Source organism: Bubalus kerabau, chromosome 7, assembly GCF_029407905.1.
Source record: "Bubalus kerabau isolate K-KA32 ecotype Philippines breed swamp buffalo chromosome 7, PCC_UOA_SB_1v2, whole genome shotgun sequence".
Classification (NCBI taxonomy): domain Eukaryota; kingdom Metazoa; phylum Chordata; class Mammalia; order Artiodactyla; family Bovidae; genus Bubalus; species Bubalus kerabau.
The window spans coordinates 37,195,174-37,221,011 of record NC_073630.1 but is presented as its reverse complement, the minus strand read 5'-3'; the positions used below and the strand labels follow the sequence as shown (position 1 = coordinate 37,221,011).

The 25,838-nt window shown below is 35.8% G+C and overlaps 1 pseudogene; it reads right to left on the bottom strand.

Moving 5' to 3' along the window:
• Positions 1-640: 640 nt before the first annotated feature.
• LOC129657400 (peroxiredoxin-6-like) lies at positions 641-5,212 on the bottom strand (annotated as a pseudogene).
• Positions 5,213-25,838: the final 20,626 nt, after the last annotated feature.

Sequence of the window (25,838 nt, the reverse complement as noted above, 5' to 3'; positions counted from 1 at the left end):
TGAAAGTGTTTCCTGGTGTTTGGAAACCTCTCTTTTTTAAGACTCCCTTCCTGGGACAGATCTCTGTCCTTAACTCTTTTGTCTCTCTTTTTCTCTTTTATATTTTTTCCTATCTCCTTTCAAAGACAATGGGCTGCTTTTCTGGGTGCCTGATGTCCTCTGCCAGCATTCAGAAGTTGTTTTGTGGAATTTACTCAGCGTTCAAATGTTCTTTTGATGAATTTGTGGGGGGGAAAGTGGTCTCCCCATCCTATTCCTCTGCCATCTTAAGACCGCCCCCCTGCCCTGTTTTTTCCATTCAGGTTTTAAAAAGTGAAACGAGCACTTCAGCTGACACTGTAATGGAGCAAAGCAGGCTTTTTCAAGCATAAACTGATGCCACCTCTTAGTCATAAATCCTGCAGAGATTCAAAATGAGTCTCAAATTTCAAAGAGAGTCAGCAGAGAGTGTGAAGATATATGAACAGAGGAGAAAGCTGCTGAAGGCACAAAGGACCCCAAGGGATTTTTAGAACTGCTTTCATTTAATAAGCCAGTAGTATAGCAACCTAAAGACCTTGGCTGTGATCACACCAGGATGTTTTTAATGGATTGCTGTGGGGAAACATGATGGGCACCCACCATCCTCTGGCTCACAGTGCTAATTGGGCAGCTCCAGCACCAACTCCATGGCGAGCCTATAGCTGGGGGTGTAGTAGAGGTATTTCTTGTCATATGGGAGCTCTTTGGTGAAAAGAATCCTTTAGGGAAAAGTTTTTTTGCTTCCTCTTCAGGAATGGTTGGAAGGACCATCATGCTGTCACCATTCTTCCATTCAACCGGGGTGACTTCCTTCTTCTCTGCTCTCAGCTGGAAAGAGAATCTCATCGAAGTTCCTGCCAGTGGTAACTGAGTAGAGGATGGATGGTTTCGGTTTATTATCAGGACCAAAAGTAAACACCCCATGAGCGGTCACAGGCATGCCCTTTTCGTCATTCTCTGGTGGGTCCAACATGCCCAACTGGATGGCTAGGTCCCCATTCTTATCATCAGTGATGGGAAAAGGTAACTTTTTTGTGGCTCTTCACCATTGTAAGCATTGATATCCCTGCTCCATGCAAGATAGTCTTCCACGCTGTCTATGGAAAGAGCAATCATCTTAACTTTTCTCTTGGCAAATTCTGGTGCCAGATTTGCTGCTCTGCAGAGTTATGTGGTACACACTGGGGTAAAGTCCCGAGGATGGGAGAAGAGAATTCCCTGTGAGTCCCCCAGATAGTCATGGAAACAGATGCAGCTGATGGTAGTACTCGCCCCAAAGTTGGGAGCCTCATCCCGGAGGAGGAGACCTCCGCCCCTGGCAGCAGCAGTGATATGGATGTAGGAGGAGATGCAGGACTGACAGCCACTAGCCTGTGGTTCTAATTTCTCCAGTTTCACATTTTTAATGTGCTTAGTTTTTGTTATTGAGTGATAGAATTTTCCTATATATTTTGGATATTAATCCTTTATCAGACATATGGTTTACAAATATTTTCTCCCATTCCATAGGAAATTTTATTGATTACTTTGTTCATTTCTTAGTTGCCTATGCTTTTGTGTCATATAAAAAATGCATTGTAAAGACCGAGGTGGAAATTATTTTTATTTTTTTATTTTAGGAGTTTTACAATTAAAGTCCTATGTTTAAGGTTTTAATTTAAGTTGATTTCTTTATATGGTGTAAGATAAGGGTCCAATTTCATTCTTTTGTATATGAATATGCAGTTATCTCAACAGTATTCATTGAAGAAGTTTTTTTTTGCCCACTTTATATTCTTGGCACTTTTGTTAAAGATCATTTGATTAAACATGTGTGGATTTATTTGAGGGTCCTTCATTCTGTTCTATTGGTCTATGTGTTTCTTTACATGCCAGTATCATACTGTTTTGATTCCTATAGCTTTGTAATACAAATAGAAAATTAAAAGTATGATGCCTCTAACTTTTTCTTTCTTCTTTCACAAGATTGCTTTAGCTATTTTGAATCTTTGTGATTCCATTTGATTCTTGAGGATTATTTTTCCAGCATTTGCAAAAAATGCGATTGAAATTTTGCCATGGATTTTATTAAATCTGTAAATCTGGTCCCATAACTTCATGGGAAATAGATGGGAAAATAGTGGAAACTGTGTTAGACTTTATTTTTTGGGGCTCCAAAATCACAGGAGATGGTGATTCCAGCCATAAAATTAAAAGACGCTTACTCCTTGGAAGGAAAGTTATAACCAACCTAGATAGTATATTATAAAGCAGAATATTACTTTGCCAGCAAAGGTCCGCCTAGTCAAGGCTATGGTTTTTCCAGTGGTCATGTATGGATGTGAGAGTTGGACTGTGAAGAAAGCGGAGTGCCGAAGAATTGATGCTTTTGAACTGTAGTGTTGGAAAAGACTCTTGAGAGTCCCTTGGACTGCAAGGAGATCCAACCAGTCCATTCTAAAGGAGATCAGTACTGGGATTTCTTTGGAAGTAATGATGCTAAAACTGAAACTCCAGTACTTTAGCCACCTCATGCGAAGAGCTGACTCATTGGAAAAGACTCTGATGCTGGGAGAGATTGGAGGCAGGAGAAGGGGACGACAGAGGATGAGATGGCTGGACGGTATCACCGACTCGAGGGACATGAGTTTGAGTGCACTCTGGGAGTTGGTGATGGACAGGGACTCCTGGCGTGCTGTGATTCATGGGGTCGCAAAGAGTCGGACATGACTGAGCGACTGCACTGAACTGAACTGAAATCACTACAGACCGTTCCTGTTGGATCAGCGGTAAAGAAACTTCCTGCCAATGCAGGAGATGCAGAAACGATTCCTGCGTCTGGAAGACCATCTGGAGAAGGAAATGGCAACCCACTCCAGTATTCTTGCTTGAGAAATCCCATGGACAGAGGAGCCTGGTGGCCTACAGAGTCAAAAAGATTCAGACATGACTTAGACAAACAGCAGTAGCAATCTGTGAACACACACTGTTTTTCCATTCAGGTGTGTCTTCTTCAATTTCTTCCCTTAATGTCTTATAGTTTTCAATGTACAAGTCTTTAACTTCCTTGGTTAAATTCATCCTCAAGTATTTTATTCTTTTTGAAGTTGTTATAAAAATGATTGTTTTCTTCATTTCTTTTTTTCCTGAGAGTTTATGCTTAATGTATAGAAATGCAACTGATACTTGAATGTTGCTTTTGTATTCCTGAAACTTTACTGAAATTAATAACATGGAAGGAAAGAAAATAATAGAATTGCATTTGGTAAAAGGTGCTGATAGACTGAAAAATTTCCAGTGAGACTACCAATGTCTTAGCTCTCAACTTTTCTTCCCTGAACTCTTGCTAAATCCAAATTGGTCAGCCAGTGGCTATTCACTCATTCAACAAACATTCAATTATTCATCATGGGCTTAATTACAGCCCCAGTCTTAATTATGCTGCATCCAGTTCTATGATTAAGGCAACCTCAGTTTCTCCATGCTGGCCAAAAATTTCAACAATTTTTTCAACAATGGTTAGAACCAAGTCATACCAAACTCTAGTAACCTTCCCCAATCTATTTTATAAATTTTTGTTTCCTGTTTTCACAGAGGCATCTTTTTATTTTTTAAACTGTTCTCATATAGCAAAGATGTAGTAAAAATTACAGTTAATGGCTTTGGTTGTCTTTCTCCTTCAATGACTCCAATTTTAGCATAGTTTCTAAAAATGTAACTAATCTGGAATTAATGGAATTTTCTCTTTATTTTCCTAACAAAATGTAATATGGTAAGACAGTATACTGAAAAGAAGTACAATAATTCCTTGACATCCATGAGGGATTGGTAATACGCCTCCCTCAAATCTCCCCACAAGGCCCCCATACCAAAACTGAGATGCTTGGATTCCTTAGTCAGTTCCACATTCATGATTCAACCAACTGGGACAAGACCAGCTGTTGGCTGACTCTGGATGCCAAACAGCTGATTTCATGGGCAAGATGGTGCAGGTTATACTGAAAATTGCTATTTTAGTCAATCTGATGCTTTTAGATTATGTCACTGCCTTATTTGATTGAATAGGTCATATAGTGACACTGTATTTTCTTTTACTTATTAAATATATTTTGTTCAGAGTTTATGTGCTAGTTATTCTGTAAAACCAAATATAATGCTATTTATATTTCTCTAAATAATCCTAATTAACAAATGAAGGTTTTCCTTCTTAAAAATAAAACTAATACAATGCTTTTTGATGTATTTATGATTCCTGTTCATTAATGTGTTATAACAATCATGCATATGCACACTTATACATCCTTTCACTTAAGTTGGTAAATAATTATAGAAACAGGAATTTGAATTCTGTACTTATAGTAATTCCTTCTTGATTCTAACTAGTTATTATTATTTTCTGTACTGATAAGATACATTACAATAGTAAACTAGTTATATTATTTTAAATCTATCAAGATTCATGTATATAGAACCATAATATATTTCTTACAAAAAAATCTGCCTTTTGGATATCAGGAGATTTTTTCTTTTTGGTTCAGGTAAGATAACACTGATTTTGTAATAGCAGAATGTGTGTGTGTGTGTGCATGAGTGTGTGTGTGTGTGTGTGTGTGTATCTATGTTAAAATACCTTTTAAATTAAAATGTCAAATTCAGCTTAGCACTGGAAGGGCAGTCTATGATTGTTTGAGGAATGGCTGTCAGCTTGTCTTTTGTCCTGTCAAATTGCAAGCTCTGCTATGGTGACTATTTTAGGCCAAAGGATCACAGAACTCTATATCAATAGTGGCTCGATAAAACTGGAAGAAAGTTGAGACAATCTATTAATTGTTTTGGAGATTGGATTTTGCACTTTGAATTATTTAAGGATATTTTTGCCACCTTCCCTACTGTTGAATGAATAAGTCAGGAATCCATTCAAGTAAGGCATGAAAAATAGAAGTTGAAATCCATCAGGGTAGCAATTTCCATGAAAAGTTGAATATTTTAGCCTTGTGCTGTAGTTGTAGAGGCCATGTTTGTTCTGTTATTTGCAAAAGCAAATTTTTACTTGTAGGTATTTTTTTTAATTTTCTAAATGACTATGCATTTAGAAAAATTTTATATACATTTGTATGTATTTATCAATTTATAGCCTGAAAAGATTTGATGATTAGGATTCTTGGGCTCTTTTTTTCAAGTGATGAGAAAGGTCTAGGATTAACTCACCCATGTAGATCCTCCAGAATTGCCCAGGAAATCCAGTGGTGTTAGCAGCTATATCTAGCCATAGTGTTGGTGTCGGCTGCTCCAGCTGTGTCCATGTGACATTGTAACCTGACTGTCCCTTGCATTATAATCATGATGCAGTAGTTGAAACTTAGCATTGCTGTCTTTCTTTCTGTGTATCTAGTTTTGTAAACTTCCTGCCAGCCTTATGAGCTAATCAGTAGCTTTCCTACATTTTCTTTTTATTTGAAATAGAGTTTATTTCTCAAGCTCAAAATGACAGAACCAGCACTTAAACAGAATATTTGCAGCTACATTCTCAAGTGTAAGCTAAATTAAAATTGCTATATTTTCCTTCTGAAATAATTATGGTCATTATAAAATGACCATAATTTTAGTCAGCTTCACTTTGTTTTATCCTTAAAGTCTATTTTATTGGATAGTAATATAGCTACAAGCAGTTTTTATTTTTGCTTAATTTAGAATTTACATGTTATAACTTTTTTGATTCTTAACCTTCTTCTAGCCTGTGTCCTTCCATCTTAGATATGTCTCTTATAAACCACATAGAATTGTCAGTGAATTATGTATATTCCAACAGAGGAAAGAGTGACAGACTTTATGTTTTGGGGCTCCAAAATCACTGCAGATGGTGACTGCAGCCATGAAATTAAAAGATGCTTACTCCTTGGAAGAAAAGTTATGACCAACCTAGACAGCATATTAAAAAGCAGAGGCATTACTTTGCCAACAAAGGTCCATCTAGTCAAGGCTATGGTTTTTCTAGCAGTCATGTATGGATGTGAGATTTGGACTATAAAGAAAGCTGAGTGTTGAAGAATTGATGCTTTTGAACTGTGGGGTTGAAGACTCTTAAGAGTCCCTTGGACTGCAAGGAGATCCAACTATTCCATCCTAAAGGAAATCAGTCCTGAATATTCATTGGAAGGATTGATGCTGAAGCTGAAACTCCAAGACTTTGGCAACCTGATGCGAAGAACTGGTTCATTTGAAAATATCCTGATGCTGAAAAGATTGAAGGCAGGAGGAGAAAGGGACAACAGAGAGTGAGATGGTTGGATGGCATCACCAACTCAGTGGACATGAGTTTGAGTAAACTCCAAGAGTTGGTGATGGACAAGGAGGCCTGGCGTGTTGCAGTTCATGGTGTTGCAAAGAGTCAGACAGGACTGAGTGACTGAACTGAACTGAACAACCTTACAATAGATAAACAGTTATTCCTGGTGAAGTGGGCAGATCTATAAATCATGAACCTCTTTGAACTTGAAATCCAATAGCAAGCCCTGGAGAGAAAGGCATGTGGGTTACCATCACCATAAACTGCTTTTCACTAGTAGCAATATATTTTATCCTTGCAGCAATTTACTCAAGCTATTTAATGCAAGTATAATTGTATACATTTTATTGTTGAGCACAGGAAAATCAATTTCCCAAAGAGACACAAGAAGAAAAACAAGGGTTCAAATTCATAGCCTGTGATTTTATGATGTATTCTTTTTAAAAAATGTATCATTTTCATGCATTGAACTGAGATTAAATTGATTGTCCAGCTTCATGCAATCTCTTTTGAATCCACTCATTTACTTTTTCTCACTTCTATCTTCATATGCCCTTTGATACATGACTCCAAAAATCACATTCTGTCTGGGAAGCAAATGGTTAAATTTGAAGGGAGGGAAGATATAGGGAGACAGATTTTTTAAAAAAACAATTTCCTAAAAAATAGTATTCTGTGCATGTATTTATATACTATTTGCTAGACTTTGTTCTATAGGCTTTTACCTGCATTTATTAATTAAATTTGCATAGCAATCATATAAGGTAGTAATAGTTAAATTATTCATTTTATTCTTATTTTGCAGGTGTGGGAACTAGACAGAGAGATTAGGGGTCTATTTCAAGGCTGTATAGCAAATAAATGGAAGAGCTGGGCTTTAACCTGAGGCTTTCTGCTTCAGAGTTTATGCCTTTAACCATTCCTCTTAATGACATTTTATCACACAGAGGATTTTAAATAGAAAGTGCTTTTGTAAGATATTATTTGTTTTAGGAAAGATGTTAATTATATTGGAAAACAGTATTGGTTTCCAAGGCATCCCTCAATTAACAAAGACAGATTTCTTGGTATATAAAGTTATTAAGATTTGATTTTTCTAATTTATATGTTCCAATAATATATTTTACTAGACTAAAAATAATTCAGTATTTATGAAATATGAATAAGCTAGTTAACATTTCTTATCTCAAGACAGAATTTTTAAGCCTATAGCTAATGGGAATTCTTCACTTACTTTTTTTAATCAGTAAATTTGAGTATTAGAAATAAAACATAATTTCCCACAAATATGCATGCATTGGGCATTTATCATTTAACATGCAGCTATCCTGATCTTTAGGGATATACCAGTAACCAAAGCAGTCAATAAAATCTGTAATCTAAAAGGATCACATACTATAGGGGGCAGATAGACCATGAACAAATAAAAACAGTATGTATTATATTTGGTATGGTTGCTACTATGAAGCAAAATAAGGAAAGTAAGCAGTGTAGATAAAAAATAAAAAGCAACCCTGATAGTAGATGTGAAATTTATCTTTAAGGTGATCAGGAAAAGAGAAAGTTACATTCAAAAGTCAACATAAAGAGATAAGGGATAAATATCCATGTATTTTAAGGAACGGAGAATTCCAGGCAGAGGCACTCACAAAGCACTATTCCTAATGTGGGCAGGTACCTGGTGTTTTCCCATGTATTAGGAAAGTTGATCAAGCATATGCAGAGGAACTATGTGCATCTTTTCTTTCTTTCCAAGAACAGTAAATTGTAGATTTCATGGAGTTAAAAATAAGGAGTATTTTCACTTTTTAAAATAAAAGTGTATTTAAGACACAAGTTCCTTAATGCTATTATGTATGTTTTTTATGAAACATGAATAATATTTTAGGTATATCAATTAAATGTGATCACTCATTAAACTTGATTGCTTAAATAAATACAAAATACATTACTTTTTACATTTTTTAATAATTCATTTATACTTATTATGAATATCTTTCAAATATAGCTATTTCATTCCATAAAATATTTTTCTTATCAAAAATATACATTTAAATCACCCAACCATAGTAGCAAAAAGAAAAACAAATTAAAAATGAAAACAGTTTAAGAGATCTCTGTGATAGCATTAAACACAAAATGGGGTCCCAGAGAAAAGAGATAGAAGGAATCAAAAATGTGTTTGAGAGAATTATGGCTAAAAACTACATGAACCTGAAGAAAGACAGATATCAAGGTTCAGAAAGCATAGAGGTTCCAAACAAGGTTAAATCCTAAAAAACACATCAAGAAATACCATAAATAAAACTGCAAAAGTTAAAGATAAAAAGAGATTTCTAAAAAGAACAAGAGAAAAAAAAAAAAAAGAGTCATATAACAAGGGAAATTTCTGTTCAGCTATCAGCTAATTTAAGAAAGCTTTATAGACCAGAAGAGAGGTGGCATGATATATTCAAAGTGCTGGAATGGTAAGTCTATAATCTAAGATACTCTACCTAGCAAGATTATTATTTAGAAACAAAGGAAAAACAAATAACTTATCATATATTAACCCCTTGGTAATAAAAATAAAAAAACCTATACTAGATATAATGAACAGATGATTTGTTCTTTAATATAACTGTGGTTTTAAAGTCTCCTACTATTATTGTATTATTGCCATTTCTCCCTTTATGTCTGTTAGTATTTGTTTTATATGTTTTGCTGTGTCTAATATTTGGTGCATACATGTGAACAGATTTTATTTCCTTCCCTTGTATTGATTGTCTCTTGTATCCATTATTATTATATGACTTTCATCATCTTTTGTTCTAGAATTTGTTTAAAAGAAATATGTTGTTATCCCCCCTTTCTTATCATTTCTATTTGCATGAAATATCTTTTTCCATTCCCTCACTTTTAGTCTGTGTGTGTCTTTGGATCTGAAGTGATACCTTGAAGTGATTAAGTAGAAAGAATTGGATTTTTAAAATCCAATCATCCAATCTGTGTCTTTTGATTGGATCATTCATTAACATTTAAAGTAATCATTTTGATATTTGGCAAAACTAATACAATTATGTAAAGTTTAAAAATAAAATAAAATTAAAATAAATAAATAAAAGATAGTTACAAGCAAAAAAAATAATTATTGATAGATGTGCTCTTATTGACATTTTATTACTTGTTTTCTAATTATTTTTTGAGTTTTTCTCTGCTTATTCCTCCTTCTTTTTGTCTCTTCCCTTGTGGTTTGATTTTCCTTAGCAGTATGCTTGTGTTCCTTTATGTTTATTTTTCTGGGTATGGACAAAAAAAATCTTATATTAATGGACAGATCATCTAGACAGAAATTCAAAAGGTTTTCTTTTAAATTTTCTTAAACAGTGGTATTAAATGAAACAATAGCCCAGTGGAACTCCATAAGTACCTATAGGACATTATATCCAAAAACAGAAGAATATATGTTCTTTTCAAGTGCCCATAAAATACTCTTCAAGATAGATTACATGCTAGGCCACAGAACAAGTCTCAATAAATTCAAGAGGATAGAAACTATATCAAGGACTTTGACTGACCAAAATGGTATGAAACTAGAAACCAAATGACATAAATAAAAATGGGAAAAGAACAGGTATGCAAATACTGAAAGGTTGCTGCTGAGCCATGAAAGACGCTGGGATTTTTGTCCTCTGGAGGAGAGGATTTTAATCCGAGGCCAGTGAGGAGGCTTGATCACTCAGAGCTTTTGTGTAATAAAGTTTTATTAAAGTATAAAAGAGAGAGAGAGCACGTCTGACACAGACATCAGAAGGGGGCAGAAAGAGTGCCCCCCTGCTAGTCTTTAGCAGGAAGTTATATACTTACCAGCAGGCTGCTAATTAGAAAAAGGAAATGTCCCAAAACTCAGAGAGTGGCACCAGGCCCCTCTCCCACAACATGCATTCTGAGATAACATTGGCACAAGGTTAGTCATCCTGGGCCATAAAATAATTGATATGAATCTTGAAGAAAGACAGGTTTCCAAGCAAATACCTAGTCTCATTAACATAGCTTAGGAGAACATTTGCATGAGTAAAACATACTGGTTTGTTGGTTAAAATACACTGGTTTGTCCAGTCAGTTCTGAGTCTTAGGTGGAACAGACTTGAAGAAAGAGGCTAAGCTAAATACATAGTTCATTAAAACAGCTTAAGAAAAATATTTCCATAAGAAAAGCTCAAGGGTTGAGAAAAGTTAAGTTCAGGTGGAATCAGGTGTTGTCATGGAACACAGAATTTTAAAAGAAATCTCCTTTTAATTTTGTATAGAGAAGGGAAAAAAATCTGATACTTACAGTGTATTTCCTCCTGCTGCTGAAGGGAGAGAGAAAAACTGTCTGACACTTGCAGCCTATTTCCTCCGTTTGGGGGCCCCTAGCCTTCCTGCCTGTCACCCTCTCAACACTAAACAACAAGCTATTATAAAAATGATGGGTCAATGATGATATCAAAGAAGAATTCATAAAATACCTCAAGACAAAAGAAAATAGAAACACAGCTTTCCAAAATCTATGGGATGTAGCAAAAGCAATTTTAAGAGAGAAGTTCATAGTAATACAGGCATCCCTCAAGAAACAAGTACAATTTCAAGTTAACAAACTAAACTACCACCTAAAAGATTAGGAAAAGAAGAACAAAGGTCAAAATAAGCATAATTAAAGAATTAATAAAGAGACAAAAATAAATAGAAAAAAATAATATGAAAGATACATGAATACAAGATGGAGGGTTTTGAAAAATTAAAATTGATAAATCATTATCCAGGTTCACTAAGAAGGAAACAAAGTACCCAAATAAAAATTAAAAGAAGTGAAAGTGGATAAATAACAAACATTACCAAGAGACAGAAAAAAAATCAGAAAAGAATACTATGAGGAGTTATACACCAACCTAGTGGACACCCAAAAGAAATGGACAGATTTCTAGAAACATACATCCTGCCAAGAAATGAAGCAAGAACAAAGACAATTTGAACAAACTGAACACTAGTAGTGAAATTTAATTTGCAATTATAAAACTTCCAACAAATGTCTTGGACTATATGGCTTCACAGGGAAATTCTACCAAATATATGAAGAATTAATATCTAACCTTATCAAACTAGGTCAAAAAATTGAAAAGTTCATAACATTCCCGAATGCATTCCATGAGGCCACAATTACTCTGATACCAAAACCAAACAAACAGTACAAAAAGAGAAAATCACAGGCCAATATCTTTGATAAATATAGATACAAAAATCCTTAAAAATATTAGCAAACAGAATCCAATGAGAGATTAAAAGGGCCAGTTGAACTCAGGTACCTAGGTAGCTCAGCTGGTAAAGAATCCCTTGGCAATGCAGGAGACCTGGGTCCCATCCCTAGGTTGGGAAGTTCCCCTGGAGGAGGGCATGGCAACCCTCTCCAGTACTAGGGGCTTCCCTGATGACTCAGATAGATGTTAAAGAATCTGCCTGCAATGCAAAAGACATGGGTTCTATCCCTTGGTCAGGATGATCCCCTGGGGAAGGAAATGGCTTCCCACTACAGTCTTTTTGTCTGGAGAATCCCATGGACAGAGGAATCTGGCAGGTAACAGTACATAGGGTCTCAAAAGGTCAGACACGACTGAGCAACAAACACTTTCATAGGATGTTATTTCCCAAATCCGATATATATCCAATATCATACATCATGATCAAATTAGCTTTATTTCAGGGATTCAAAGATGACTTGATATCCACAAATCAATCAATGCAATACAACAAATTAACAAAAGGTCAGAAAAAAGCCACATGGTCATCTCAATAGGTGCAGAAAAATCATTTGACAAAAGTCAACATACATTCTTGATTAAAAGAAAAACAAAAAATCTCACCAAAGTAGGGATGGAGGGAACAAACATACCTCAACATAATAAAGGCCATTTACAAAAAAATTACAGCCTATATAACATGCAATGCTGAAAAGCTGAAAGCCTTTCCTCTAAATTCAGGAACAAGCCAAAATTGCTTACTATTGGCATGTTTATTTAGCATAGTTTGGAATCCTAGCCACAGTAGTCAGACAAAAAAGAAATAAAAACACCAATACAGTATACTAACACATATATATGGAATTTAGAAAGATGGTAACAATAACCCTGTGTACGAGACAGCAAAAGAGACACTGATGTATAGAACAGTCTTATGGACTCTGTGGGAGAGGGAGAGAGTGGGAAGATCTGGGAGAATGGCATTGAAACATGTAAAATATCATGTATGAAACGAGTTGCCAGTCCAGATTCGATACACGATACTGGATGCTTGGGGCTAGTGCACTGGGACGACCCAGAGGGATGGTATGGGGAGGGAGGAGGGAGGAGGGTTCAGGATGGGGAACACATGTACACCTGTGGCGGTTTCATTTTGATATTTGGCAAAACTAATACAATTATGTAAAGTTTAAAAATAAAATAAAATTAAAAAAAAAAAACAACATTCAAATTAGAAGGTAAGGAGTAAAACTGTCGCTATTAGCAGTTTAAATGAACTTTATATAGAAAACTAAAGTCTCCACCAAAAAAGTATTTAAAAAATCATTATGAATTCAGTAAAGGTTCAGTATACAAGATTAACATGCAGAAATCTGCCACTTCTTTATACACTAGTAATTACATATAAGCTCAGACCGTAAAGCGTCTGTCTACAATGCGGGAGACCCAGGTTCGATCCCTGGGTCGGGAAGATCCGCTGGAGAAGGAAATAGCAATCCACTCCAGTACTATTGCCTGGAAAATCCCATGGACAGAGAAGCTTGGAAGGCTACAGTCCACGGGGTCGCAAAGAGTCGGACACGATTGAGCAATTTCACTTCACTTCAATTACATATCAGAAGGAGAAAGTAAATAAGTGCTGTTTAAAATTGCATCAAAACTTAAAATACCTAGGAGTAAACCAAAGAAATGAAAGACCCATAATCTGGAGGCTATGAAACAACTGATGAAGGAAACTGAAGTTGCTAAAAAGAAATGGAAAGATAGCCTGTGCTCTTGGTTTGGATGTAATATTGTTAAAAAGTCCGTACTACCCAAAGCAATGTACAGATATAATACAATCTTTATGGAACTACCCATGACATTTTCACAGAACTAGGACAAATTATCCTAAAATTCATATGGAAACAGAAAATATGCTGAATTGCCAAAGCAATCTTGAGACAAAAGAACAAAGTTGAAGATATGACCTTCCCAGACTATCCTATGAAGCTCAGGTGGTCAAAACAACACGTATTGGCACAAAACAGACATATAGATCAATGGAACAGAATAGAAAGCCTGGAAATAAACTCACATACCTTTGGTCAATCAACACAACAAAGGAGACAAAATATGTAACAAAGTTAAGACAGTCTTGTCAATAAGTGGTGCTGGGAAAACTGGACCGCAATATGTCAATGGTTACAACTTTTTCTCATACTATATACAGAAATAAACTCAAAATAGGTGAAAAACCTAAATGTAAGACCAAAACCATAAAACTCTCAGAAGAGAACATAGACATAACATTTTTTGGCATAAAACATGGCAATATTTTCTGGCTCTGGCTGGTTACATGTTAGTAATTAGTTTTACAACATGCAGGTGCAGAAGAATTAACAATTACAGCATGCAGGTACAGGGGCTATCATTAATCTGAGACACTCTGACCTTTACTTCCAAATCTTTGTTTGCCACCTGTGAGGAGGGGGTTTCCTGGTTTTTCTTTAATGATGGTTAATGGGAATCATGCCCAAGCCACATCAAAAGCAAAATGAAACAAAAGCAAAAATAAAGAAATGGGACCTAACTAAACTTAAAAGCTTTTGCACAGCAAAGGAAACCACTGACAAAACAAAAAGTCAAACCAGAGAATGGGATAAAATATTTACAAACAATAAGACTGACAAAGTGTTGATATCCAAAATATCTAAACAGCTCATTAAAGACAATCTCAAAACACACACACACACACACACACACACAACCAACTCAACCAAAAAATGGGCAAAGACTTGAATAGGTATTTTTCAAAGGAAGATATACAGGTGGATAATAGCCTCATAAAAAGATGCTCACTATCGTTAATTATGACAGAAATGAAAATCAAAATAACAATGAGATATCACCTCACACCTGGCAGAATGGCCATCATCAAAATGTCTACAATTACAAATGTTGATGAGGATGTGGAGAAAAGAAAGAGAACCCTGGAATACTGATGGCGGGAATATAAATTGGTTCAGCCACTGTGGAAACCGGTATAGAAGTTTCTCAAAGTGTTGCGGGGAGGGCAAGAGGGATTTCATCCTGAAGACTGTCAGCCATCTCAAGGCAGGATGTGAATTGGGCCTGAACCCTGTTGCTGCTGCTGCTGCTGCTAAGTCGCTTCAGTCGTGTCCGACTCTGTGCGACCCCATACACGGCAGCCCACCAGGCTCCCCGTCCCTGGGATTCTCCAGGCAAGAACACTGGAGTGGGTTGCCATTTCCTTCTCCAATGCAGGAAAGTGAAAAGTGAAAGTGAAGTCGCTCAGTCATGTCCGACTCTTAGCGACCCCATGGACTGCAGCCCACCAGGCTCCTCCACCCATGGGATTTTCCAGGCAAGAGTACTGGAGTGGGGTGCCATTGCCTTCTCCGGAACCCTGTTAACCATCCTTAAAGAAAAATCAGGAAACCCCCTCCTCACAGATGGCAAACAAAGATTGGAGGTAAAGGTCAGATTGTCTCAGTTAGATTAATGATAGTGCCTGCGCCTGCACGTTGTGATTGTTAATTCTTCCTGACCAACATGTTGTAAAACTAATTACTAACATGTAACCGGCCACGTAGCAAAAGGTGTAAAACTGAGTCCTCCAATATCATTGGGGTCCTTGTTGAGAACCAATTCCCCTTGGACCTGATAGCCTAATGAGCTATACTCCACTGTCTTGAGTGTCCTCTGAGAAGTATTTTGTGACTTCAGATTCTAAAACAAAAATACTAAAAATAGAAGTACTATATGATCCAATAATCTCACTCCTGAGTATATATTCTAAATGGACAAAGAAAAAAATATTCAAAAAGATACACACACCTCAATGTTCATAGCATTCCTATTTACAAAAGCCAAGCTATTTCAAGAGGGAGGGGACATATGTATACCCAAGACTGATTCATGTTGATGTATGGCAGAAACCAACACAATACTGTAAAACAAGTATACTTTAATTAAATATAAATTAATTTAAAAAATCAGAGGAAGACAAAAGAAAAGCTATGGAAGCAACCTGAAGGTCCATCAACAGTGCATTAACAGTCCATCTTTATTCATCAACAATGAATAAAGAAGATGGGTGTGTGTGTGTGTGTGTGCATCTATCTACCTATTGAAATTTTACTTAGCCAATCAAAAAAATGAAATTCTGACATTTGCAGCAAAATGGATGGACCTAGAGAATATTATGCTTAGTGAAATAAGTCAGACATTGAAAAATAAATACAGTATAATGTCATTTATATTTGGAATATAAAAAGTAAAACCAACAAATATTATAGCAAAAACATAAACAGACTCAGAGATATAGACAACAAGCTTATTGGTTACCGGAGGAGGGTGGGGAGAAGGAAGGGAAAAGGATAAGACTTGGATACTGGATTAAGAGATACAAACTACTATGTAAAACAGATGAACAACAAGGATATATTATACAGTACCACTGGGATTTATACCCATTATCTTGTAATAACTTTTAGGAGTATAATCCTAAAAATAATGAATCCCTTTGTTGAAACTAATATGATATTGTAAATCAGTTACACTTTAAATGAATAAATGCACTAACATTTAACATAAGTAAATATAAATCTTGGACATACTTTTAAAAATTATTGTTTTTATTTCTGGGTTACTTCACTCTGTATAATAGGCTCCAGAAATAAGCCAGAAAGAAAAATACCAATACAGTATAATAACACATATATATAGAATTTAGAAAGATGGTAACAATAACCCATTGGAGAAGGAAATGGCAACCCACTCCAGTGTTCTTGCCTGGAGAAACCCAGGGACGGGGGAGCCTTGTGGGCTGCCGTCTATGGGGTTGCACAGAGTCGGACACGACTGAAGCGACTTAGCAGCAGTAGCAGGTAACAATAACCCTGTATGAGAGACAGCAAAAGAGACACAGATGTATAGAACAGTCTTTTGGACTCTGCGGGAGAGGGCGAGGATGGAATGATTTGGGAGAATGGCATTGAAACATGTATATTATCATATGTGAAATAGATCGCCAGTCCAGGGTTGATGCATGAGACAGGGTGCTCGGGGCTGGTGCACTGGGATGACCCAGAGGGAAGAGATGGGAAGGGAGGTGGGAAGGGGGTTCAGGATGGGGAACACATGTACACCTGTGGCAGATTCATGTCAATGTATGGCAAAACCACAACAATATTGTAAAGTAATTAGCCTCCAATCAAAATAAATAAATGTATATTAAAAAAATATTGTTTTACTCTGGATACACATTTACAATATATTTTGAAATTTAGTTTAATTTTATCATTTGTATATCCAATGCAGTCTATTACAGAAGCTATATAGAATCAGCACCATGAGCTTCTAAGGCTGTATATAAGCTTGTTCTCTATGGTTTTCGTCCACTTCAATAAAGTTGATGTTAATTCTTAAATTTCTCACAAATTATTTGAAAGTACTAGGCTAGGGGAAATAAAATGTTAGTTGCTAGTCCTGTCTGACTCTGACCGATGGACTGTAGCCTACCAGGCTCCTTTTTCTATGGAATTTCCCAGGCAAGAATACTGGAGTGGGTTGCCATTTCCTTCTCCAAGGGATCTTCCTGATCCAGGGATCGTGGGTCTCCCACATTATAGGCAGATTCTTTACTGTCTGAGCAACCAGGGAAGCCCAGGCTAGGGGAAGCATTCTATTAAATCCAAAGTCTATTGACTGCACAATTTTGATTTAGTTATTTTGAGCACATGCTTTATAAAGTTTTATGGAAATATTGGTGAAAGATACTTACTAACTAATTAAAGTTTTCCATTTTTACCTGGAAATAGTACTTTCTGTGATCACAGGGGGAAAAGCTGCTTTGACAAGGATGGGTTGGCTTTACTGATTTTCTTAAACATCTACCTAGTGTGGTTTGGTGAGTGTGAAGACAAAAGCTGATCAACTACTGGGCTGTTTTACAGAACTCCACAAAAGTTATGGTTGTACTAAAGTATCAACAAGAATGGAGAGAAGAAGACAGATTCAGGTATTAGTAACAAAACAGTGAGGGATATGGAAGCCTGCACGCCTCAATCCATGGAGTTGCAAAGAGTCAGAAATGACTTAGAGACTGAACAATAACAAAATAATCTTAATAGGACTTGGTCTTTTCACATATGCACAGTTACAGAGGAAGTATGTTAAGGGTTTATCATCATTCAGCTTTCTGCTTCAGCAGCTTCAGAGATATTGGTGCCATTCTTTGAGATAGGAAACATAGGAGAAGTCTGTCAGGTAAAATAAATTGATTCTTGAATATATTAAACTTGAGATGCCCTTGAATCATGGAAATACAGGTAACTGAGAACAGATAAATATAGGTCTTGAGATGGAAAGGAAGCTCTCAGATGGAGGTTTTTGGGGGGAGTCATCAAGCTACAGATAGATGATACTTGAAGACATAGTGGAAAGAACTCTCTAAGACAGAATATGTATATACCTTCTCTCTAACTTTACGTATATAGAAAGAGTAAGTCCTGTTAAGACTATCTTCTTACTAGTGTCTGAATCTGTCCTATACTTTTCATTCTCAGTGATGTTATATTATCGCAGACAACATAAGTCTTTTGTGGAGTTGTATGAAGAAACTTTCGTCTGACCCTCACCAAATCATTTTCCAAAACACAGACAATGGTATTTTCTTAAATACAAATGTTATCATGCTATTATTTTGCTAAAACAGTTGTTCATGTGCCTTCCACTTTTCCTAGAAATCTTTCATCAACTCTTTAAAGTGTCTGCTGCTGTTGCTGCTAAGTCGTGTCAGTCGTGTCTGACTCTGTGCGACCCCATAGACGGCAGCCCACCAGGCTCCCCCATCCCTGGGATTCTCCAGGCAAGAACACTGGAGTGGGTTGCCATTTCCTCCTCCAATGCATTAAAGTGAAAAGTGAAAGTGAAGTCACTCACTCGTGTCTGACTCTTAATGACCCCATGGACTGCAGCCCACCAGGCTCCTCTGTCCATGGGATTTTCCAGTGGGGAAACCCCACTGGAGTGGGGTGCCATAGAAAGTGTCTAGTTTACTAGATCTAGTTTATTTTACTGTTAAATATCTACTCTACTTTACTGTTCTTTAGTTCATAACATAGACATGAGTTCTTTGAAAACGTCCTTAAACGAAAGAAGCCTGGTTCAGTTTCACAAACACACTGTTTATCACCATGCATTTTCACTCCTTGATAACTATTCTTTCTCTACTAGTTTATAAACACTAAGAGAAGGAACTATCTTTTTAACTTCAATATGCAAGGCTGAGTGTGGTATTGGATTTAACAAACAGTATTTGCTGCTTTTTTAGAGTAGGCATAGTTGATTTGAGTCCTATTTTGAAGCAGGTAACACACTAGGTACATAGTGATATTGGATGTATAGTGAAGTGTTAACTTGCCTCCCTTGAGTAGTTTATGGTTTAATGTTGGCCATTTAAGGTATAAACTCATTGAAAATAATGAATGGTAAGCTATTTACCTTTGTCAAATACATAATACTGGGAATAATTTTTGTATGAGGTAATTCAAGGACGAACTAGTAATTCTATAATGCTTCTTTCTAAACCCCAATTAAGCCTCCTTCCTTGGCTGTCAACAGTGTCATTTCCATGATAAATGAGAATCAAGCATTCAATTTGAAAAATAAGCAAGCATTTTATGAATAAAAATATTCATTTACATTCAGTTATATAATAAATATTGAATTTCCCTCATGTGGTCTGTACTATGCTAAATGTTGTACACAAATATCCATGAGTCACAAATAGTTCACAAGATAAAAGGGGAAGAAGCAAACACATAATTTAAAAGAATATGGTGATATTTCAATGATAGCCATTTGCAGAGGGTAAAAGTCAGAATCAGGACTACCTTGAATATCCATGAATCTCTGATATACTGGGGGAAATGGGTGGTATTATAATAATTCAGTTCAGTTCAGTCACTCAGTCGTGTCCGATTCTTTGCGACTCCATGAATCTCAGCACGCCAGGCCTCCCTGTCCATTACCAACTCCTGGAGTTCACCCAAACTCATGTCCATCGAGTTGGTGATGCCATCCAGCCATCTCATCCTCTGTCGTCCCCTTCTCCTCCTGCCCCCAATCCCTCCCAGCATCATGAGTCAACTCTTTGCATGAGGTGGCCAAAGTATTGGAGTTTCAGCTTTAGTATCATTCCTTCCAATGAATACCCAGGACTGATTTCCTTTAGAATGGACTGGTTGGATCTCCTTGCAGTTCAAGGGACTCTCAAGAGTCTTCTCCAACACCACAGTTCAAAAGCATCAATTCTTTGGTGCTCAGCTTTCTTCACAGTCCAACTCTCACATCCATACATGACCACAGGAAAAACCATAGCCTTGACTAGATGGACCTTTGTTGGTAAAGTAACATCTCTGCTTTTTAATATGCTGTCTAGGTTGGTCATAACTTTCCTTCCAAAGAGTAAGCATCTTTTAATTTCATGGCTGCAATTATAATGTTAAACTGACTTAAATGTCCACAAGTCATCATTTTAATATCACTTAAATTTAATGGATATTTTCTGATATCTTCAAGCATAAAAATTTATGTTACAACACTATAGCTCTATTATTTGATAATATATACATATATCAAATGTTGAAGTGAAAATAAAGAAATTATTAATTTAATTATGTGTGGATAATTTTATCTCATAAATATTTATAATGTAGATTATTTCTTCAGTAATGCGTTACTTGGCATCTAAATTTTATATTGTTTCTTTTCTTTTCTAATCCTTTCTTAGGCTAAGTGAATGTTGACCAGAAATTAAATAGTAAATGGAGAAAATGTAATAATTTCAGCAATTTAAAGTTTTTCTAATAATTATGCAGAGATAGTTAAATCTTCAGTTTAAAAATAAAAGTATTAGTAACAGAAAAAATAGATATTAAGTATGATACGATATTAAGTAAGACAGATTTCATAAATTTTCCAATATGGTACAGTCATTTTTAGAAGCATAAATACATGGAACCAACTTAAAGACCAAGCTTTCTTTCCTGCTGTTTTAGTGCTTTGAACTTAGAACAATTACTTTAAGTTAGTTTTCAGTCAATATTGAGGGTACCATTTTATGTAAAACAATTTTAAATTTGTGCCAATTATCCACCTTTGGAGTATAATTAATAACAAAGTATTATTAGGCAGTTCATGTCATTATTTGAAGGAAAAAAAATGAGTAATGAATTCTGCTAAAAAAAAGAACAATGCTGTGTCTCACGTAGGCACTGGAAAAGAAGGTGTTTTCCTCCTCAACAATCTTGAAAACTTATGTGAATAAGTAGTATTTCTCTAGGAAGCAAAACCTACCTATGGGAATGTCACAAGATACATCTTCTGGCCTGCAGCACTGCACATTTGGAATGCTGCTGAAGGAGGTGGAGGTCATGGTGACAGAAGAGCCCCAGTGGAGAAGGTGCTGGAAGATGAATATAGATCTCCCTGCCAAAACCAATTACTATTTAACACTTTTCCTTGACCCAGGGACAGTTTCTTCTCTCTAAAGACTAAAACTGGGAACAACTGCATTGCATTAACAATATTAAATTCCAAAAAGTGACTCAAATGAGGGAACTATTGAAAGGCTTAATTATTCACATAAGTGTCATACTGAAGCAAGTAAATAAAATAATATAATAAAAGATGTTTCTATCAAGAGGATCTAGGACAGCTTTCTTGATAATTCAGACAGCTTTCTTGATATTTCATATAAAATGTGTAAGGATGTCTGTGATTCCATTCCTACTTAAAAATACTTTCATGTTGACAATGACTTTAAAGTAATCATACATTAAACCATGGCTACTACATTTTGGTTGATTTTACACATTTTCTGTATTTTCCAAAATTATTTATTTGTGATACAACTTAGTGAATTAATTGTTTTTCTTTTTTTCCCCAGGCCTGTCAGCTTAAGGACACACAATTCTTGCAGAAATTTCATAAACAGTTTAATTTCCCACCATTGTGACCTGAGGAGTCATCAGCCTTTTTGTTTCCCTCTTCTCCTGAATATCTTATAACACATGTCCTCACAAAGAAGTCTGAGAAGTTCTTTCCATTGTGATTCCCATTCGGCTACCAGTCCAAATGATATTGCCCTTGAGCAAGGGTTTGGGTCATTTCCACCTTTACTCTTTCACCTATACAACTGATTGTCCTGGAGGATAGGAACTCTAGCTGTTCCACTGCACTACCTCCTCATTCCATACCTCCACATCCATGAGGAATGTACTCCAGTACATTCCTCATACTGCTGCTGGGGACTCACAAGGTGACAATGCCGAACACATAGATCTGCTTTTCTGAAGAACTAGTTATGTCTTGTGTATATAGATTTTGTATTGCAATACAGTTTTTACATTAGTTTTATGGAAAAGCATGAACTATTTTGAAGAGATTAATATATACACAATTACTGGGGTAGGAAATACTTAAAAATGACTGCAGCATCTTGTGGTATCAGAAAACTAGGAAGTGTTCAAAAATTAAAACAACAAATAGCTCACCTGCAATGGAATGTCTGTCAAAGGGATACAGGAGCAAACTGAAAGAGCTCCCAGTGGCCAAACCTGGAACTGTTTGAGCAAAAAAATAAAGTATGCAGCATTACATTAAAATCCAATGTATAAATTAATATTCATAAGTCCATACTAGTGTAAATAAATACATGAAACATAAATGAATGTATGAATAATACAATGTATGAAATAATACAAAACTCTTGTACACAAGAATTCTAAATAATAAGAAGATAGTCCACTCTCAAGGTAATGAAGCTTTAACTCTTTACTATTTAAGAATGAGCAATGAAGAATGACTTCCTTGCAAAGAGTACAGTACGGAAAGAGCAAAAAAGAGGTACTTTTAGTGGAGAAATCTGTAAAGCACTACTTTAGTCAGTGATTAAGGTCAGGATCTACAGTAAGTCATGCTTCTAGTATGATATCATGTGATGAAAACTGTATTGTACTTTTGCATTTTTCTTATGCTTCTAAGCTCTTGCCTAAAAATCTGAGCAAACTTTGGGAAGCTTCATGCAAACATTATAGTTCTACTTAGATTCTATCTCTCTAATTCTTGCAAATATTTCTATATAACTTCCCTGGTGGCTCAGTGGTAAAGAATCTGCCTGCAATGCAGGAGACTCGAGATCAATCTCTGGGTTGGAAACATTCTCTGGAGAATGAAATGGCAACCCACTCCAGTATTCTTGCCTGGAGAATCCCATGCATAGAGGAGACTGAAGAGTTATATATAATCCATGGGGTCACAAGAGTCAGATAGGACTTATCCACTAAACCACCAGCCACCACCATGCCCTAATTAGAGTTAGCTATTCAGATATTTTTAAAACTCTATTTAAATTGTATAGACACTATTGAACTAATATTTTATACCACACTTAATAGCCATGATTATTAAATTGGTAGTTATAAGTGACTCTTTTTTATTTTAATGTACTTTTTCTAGGCATTCATGGTGCACCCAGGTTATGAACGGAAAAGAAGGAAACATTAGAACAACATGGTTCTTATAAAGTTTTTAGAGTATATTTTAGAAAAAAAAATTGTGTGGGCTTTCTATTACAGTGTTTTCAATAATAGTAGTTGATGTTTTAAAATTATAGCTTAAAGCAAGAATTATAGGTATAAAAATAAGAAAAAATCATTTTAGTATCTTTCCAACAGAGACCTTTTCAATTGTTATTTAACTGAGTTTCCAGGGATGAATTTCTCTCTGTATAATCATATAAGAGGTCATGGTCTCTCAACAGTGAAAATTGTTTGAGTACATGAGGAATTTGAAATTTACAATGAATGATATAAAATGTTTCCATAACTGATGTTATGTATCTTCAGTGTTTCATATATGTCAGTGCTTATTTTATACTTCCAGTGGTCAGGTATGGATGTGAGAGTTGGACTGTAAAGAAAGCTGAATGCCAAAGAATTGATGCTTTTGAACTGTGGTATTGGAGAAGACTCTTGAGAGTCCCTTGGACTACAAGGAGATCCAACCAGTCCATTCTGAAGGAGATCAGCCCTAGGTGTTCTTTGGAAGGACTGATGCTAAAGCTGAAACTCCAATACTTTGGCCACCTCATGTGAAGAGTTGACTCATTGGAAAAGACTCTGATGCTGGGAAGGATTGGGGGCAGGAGGAGAAGGGGACGACAGAGCATGAGATGGCTGGATGGCATCTCTGACTTGATGGATATGAGTTTGGGTAAACTCCAGGAGTTGGTGATGGACAGGGAGTCCTGGTGTGCTGCGATTCATGGGGTCTCAAAGAGTCTGACACGACTGAGAGACTGAACCGAACTGAACCAGCTTTTAGTTTAATTTTTCTGTTTTACTTAATGAATGTAAATTCAATATTTTTTTCCTGTGAATGACAATCACTCCTTTACATAGAATATTAGGAGCCATTCTTATTTTGTGCTGCATTTTCAATGGTTTTGACCAGAGACAAAAGCTCCTGTCTTCAAAACTCACTTTGGGTCTGACTGTTCTCAGGGGAATAATGAACACACAAAATTGGCAAAGGTTAAGACACTAGTATTTACTTAGATCACTTTTAAATGAGAACCCTATGTAAAGGCAAGTATTCAATAATACTTGAAAGAAAGCTGCCAAAATAAAACCTTCAGAGGAAGAATGTTTCTATTCTACCTTCATATACATGATATCTGGGAACATATCAAGAATGTTAACATGGGGAACCCCAAACTTTCTCTGCTATAAACAAAGGAGCGAACTGGCAGGAAAATAATTTTTAGTACTGGCGTGAGTTCTGTAAAATGTAGGATCAAGTAATTTCTACCAAATGAAGAATGACCACAGTTGGACTCAACGTCAACTCGGGTAAAGTCAGCAGGAGTTCCCTGGGCTGCATGCATGGCTTATACTTTGTTCCCAGTTTGTCTCCAGGCATACTGATATAGATTGTGCCAGCATCAAGGACAAGCCTTCAGAAAGGCCTGTGGGGCAGATGCACACAGGGTATTTCACTTCCCATAATTTTATTCTTAAAAATATTCTGGGGGATACACTAATGATGTACTTCTGAGATAAAAATTCTTATCAGAAAGTTCAATTCTATGATATTTGAAACTTGTTTTTGTAATTTTTAATTTGATTTATGGATCATTTTGAGGATCTGATTTGGTCTAAGAAAGCCATACTTTAAAAAAAAAAATGCATTTATCATGCTCTTCCAGGATGTTTGCAAATTCTTCAGACTGCATGTATCCAAATGGAGAATGACTGGAACTTAAGTTTTAGAACTTCTATATGGAATGTCATCATTCAACTAAAAAAAAGATAAACAGGTAGATAAGAAGATGATTAATAGACATTGGATGTCAGCGTCTGTCATTTTTGCTCTTTTTGGTATTTTGTTACATTAATCTGGCTTTGTTAATCAGTTAGTGAGATCTGGGGATAATAAGGACAAAATAGTTGATTTATATATTTTTAAAGATATTGAATATACAAAGGCAATGGAATGTATGTATATCATAGGTAAAGTATGTAGTTGTAAGAATTTTTTAATAAGTGAATGACTAAGGCAAAGAAAAATCACTCCTAATTAGAAAATCAATTCAATGGATATGATGAGCAAAATCAAGTAAATTATTCTTGTCTGTTATTTTAGAATCCAAAAAGCTCTGAAAATAAAAGTTTTTTGAAAGTGACAGACTTTTGACTATACAATCTGAACTGAATTCTAGTGAAACTATATATAATCATTATTTTACATTCTTTTGTCCCCATTCCTTTCTGAGAATACACATATTTTATGTAAACCTTTACCCTACTGAAAACTTAAAAATAGTGTCTGAAATACATCTGGCACTTTAATAAGAATCATTGAATCAAACTAAGAGAAATATACTGAATTGCACATCTTATTTTTTTATATTTCTATTTTTTAACTATTTTGTTTTCCAGCATTTTCTCCTTTTCTGTTGCAAAGAAAGGGAAATCTGGTGTCACTATCTGTTGAAGACCAGGATCTCTGTGTATTCTTGAGAATTTACTGTTCTCTAAGTAAAGGGAACATTGTTTTAATTGCTAAGCCCTGTTCAACTCTTTTGCAACCCCATGGACTAGAGCCTGCCAGGCTCCTTTGTCTATGGGATTTCCAGGCAAGAATACTGGAGTGGGTTACAATTTCCTTCTGCAGGGGATCTACCTGACCCAGAGATAGAATCCACATCTCTTGCATTGGCAGGC